The sequence below is a fragment of the Pipistrellus hanaki genome (assembly GCF_964339955.1).
Source record: "Pipistrellus hanaki genome assembly, chromosome: 8".
Classification (NCBI taxonomy): domain Eukaryota; kingdom Metazoa; phylum Chordata; class Mammalia; order Chiroptera; family Vespertilionidae; genus Pipistrellus; species Pipistrellus hanaki.
In genome coordinates this window covers 5,034,655-5,037,342 of record NC_140510.1, presented here as the reverse complement: position 1 = coordinate 5,037,342, position 2,688 = coordinate 5,034,655, and the positions used below count along the sequence as shown (strand labels likewise).

General features: G+C 48.8%; 1 pseudogene across 1 annotated transcript; it reads right to left on the bottom strand.

Moving 5' to 3' along the window:
• Nucleotides 1-435: 435 nt before the first annotated feature.
• Nucleotides 436-1,597, bottom strand: LOC311626496 (nuclear prelamin A recognition factor-like; annotated as a pseudogene). Its single transcript has one exon. The product of its transcript is annotated as a nuclear prelamin A recognition factor-like (transcript).
• Nucleotides 1,598-2,688: the final 1,091 nt, after the last annotated feature.

Sequence of the window (2,688 nt, the reverse complement as noted above, 5' to 3'; positions counted from 1 at the left end):
TGCCAACTGTCAGCCCAGTTTCTGGCTGAGCAGTGCTCCCCCTGTGAGAGCATACCGACCATAAGGGGGAAGCTCCTGAATTGAGCATCTGCCCCCTGGTGGTTAGTGCGCATCATTGCGATTGGTCATTCCACTGTTAGGTCAATTTGCATATTACCCTTTTATTATATAGGATTAGAGGCCTGGTGCACAAAATACGTGCACGGAGGGGCGGGGGGGTGTCCCCCCTCTGCCCAGCCTGCACCCTCTCGCAGTCCAGGACCCCTCAGAGAACGTCTGCCTGCCGGCTTAGGCCCATTCCCAGTTGGAAATCCCTCTCAAAGTCCAGGACCCCTTGTTCCTTATCACCTGCCTGCCACTGCTCCTTACCACTGAGCTCACTGCTCCTTAGTGCTGCCATGGAGACAGGAGAGGCTCCAGTCACTGCCACTGTGCTCACCAGCTGTGAGCACTATCTGTCTGTGTAGTTGTCTGGGCCGTCCTCGCCTGGGCCTGGCCTCTGCTGCTTAGGCACCCCCGGTGCAGGCCAGGACCTCCGGAAGGGGCAGGGGAACTGCCCTCTACAGCTTCAGGAACGCTTCTCCGTGTTCTGAAAGTCGTAGCAGCCTCACAGCGCACCAGAACCTCTCTGTCCCTGTCAAGGGTGACTTCCTGGCAGTCTTTTTCCTCGGGGTCTGGGAGGTCAGCACCCCCTCATCCTCGTTGAACAGCTCTGTGGCCACATGCCTGAAGATGTGCACCAGGTGCCCGTCGGAGCTGGCCCCTCGCAGAGCCTCACCTCCTCCTCCATCAGGTCTCCAGAGTGTCCACGGAGGCGTCATTTGAGGCGAGGTCACTTTGCTCCATTATCTGAACAATTTCACCTGAGGGTAACACCCAGTCAGCACCCCTGGAACTATGCACAGCTGTGGGAACATCTTCTCAAAGGGCCTTCAGTGTCTTGTCACAACACGGGGCCACAATGACATGGAAAACCTTGACTGGGGACAGGTTCTGCCATCTGGCCAAGTAATCCCTCACCAGAGAGCCCATGATTTGCTGGAGAGACATGGCTGTGCAGAGGTGAAGGTGATGGGGTGACCCAGCACACGCTCTGCATATCGGTCCCAGCCGGGGCAGGCGGAGGTCAGCATGGGTATCCGGGGTGCTTCCTCACGGTGCTGGCAGCCCCAACGCACAAATTCCTTCTGACCCTCCAGGATGCTAAAGTCCGCCGCTATATTCATGTCAAAGACAGTGCGCCCTAAACGCCAGAGCCTTCTGGATGCATCAGTGACACTGAGGCTGAATTTAGCAGCAAAATAAGGCAGAGACTGAGGACACATGGACACTGACAGCACCTTGTGCTGTGAGATATCACATTTCTTATTAAAGCTCAGAACACAGAAGAAGTCTTAGCATTCTGCTGAGAAACCTGGTCACACAACTGCCACACGCCAGGCAGTGACTCAGAAATATCTTGGCATCAGCCAGCTTATGGAATTCTCCCTCTCTCCCTCTCCTGAGCCGGACTCCAGACATTGACTGCTGCATTTTCTTGGTCATCGGTCTTTGTTTTTTTACTAAATTCCTTCCGTGTGCAGTGCTCCCATTTCATCTGGAACAGAGTGGGCGGGAGCCGGCTCACTGCTGATCGCACCTGGCATAGCTGGTGGAATCATTTCTTCCTGTGGAGCATCTAGGGAGGGGGAGGGGCCACAGTGTCTGAGGCTGAGTTCCAGGAGGCTGGCAGAGCTGTGGGGATCATGCTAGAGGCACTGGTCCATTGGTGCCTGGCCTGCCCTCTGGAGATTATACCTGCAGCATTACTAAGGAAGCCAGTTCCACCCCACCTCCGCCACCAATTGATTGGAGTCTGAGGGCTGGGAGGAAGGACCAAGAGGCCTGCCTTCCAGCTGCTCTCCAGTCGCTGATGACATGGATTCATTGGAGCCTGAGGGATCCCAGTTCCCCAGTTAGGACCAGGGGATGGAGCAATCATCCGTTCAACCATTACAGACCCAGATTTTTTTATATTAGGATACCTGGATAACATATACAATGATTTTGTGTGTAAAATATGTTGATGTCTGTGTATGAATATAAGTGTGTGAGAAAGACTGACAAAGACAAATCATTGATTTGAAAGAGACCTTCTGATCTGTTTAGTAAGAAATTTTTAAAACTTTCTTTGCTCTTCCTAGAGTAAAAAAAATAACATAATTAAATCACAAAACCTATTCTTTCTAAACAGTCATTCAATGAATTTAATTTTCTTCTTCCTCTTTATTTCCTTAAATCCCAACATTTATTTTTTTTAAAGTTACTGGTAAAGCAAGTATTATTTTCTCTAAATTAATTTGTAGGTATTAAATTAAATTGTAAGTACATTTGTTTTTCATTTCTTTATTCAAATATTGTCTTAGGTCTCTATGTTTTTGCATATTAATTAGAAGCTTGGTTTTAATTCTTGGGAATGATAATTGTTATTTTTCCCTGTACTTGGAATTATGATTATTTACATCTGTCCCTTTAGTTTCTCTTTATCTATGGTTTCAAGACTGCCATGGCTTAAGGTACCTTTGGCCCGCTTGAAGGTTCTTATTAGTACACCTGGAATAGTTCCCATCTATCTGGGCTTTTATGCGTTCTCAAGAATTATTCCTTTGTATAGTCAAACTTGAAAAACACTGAATTAAGGTAATTTCC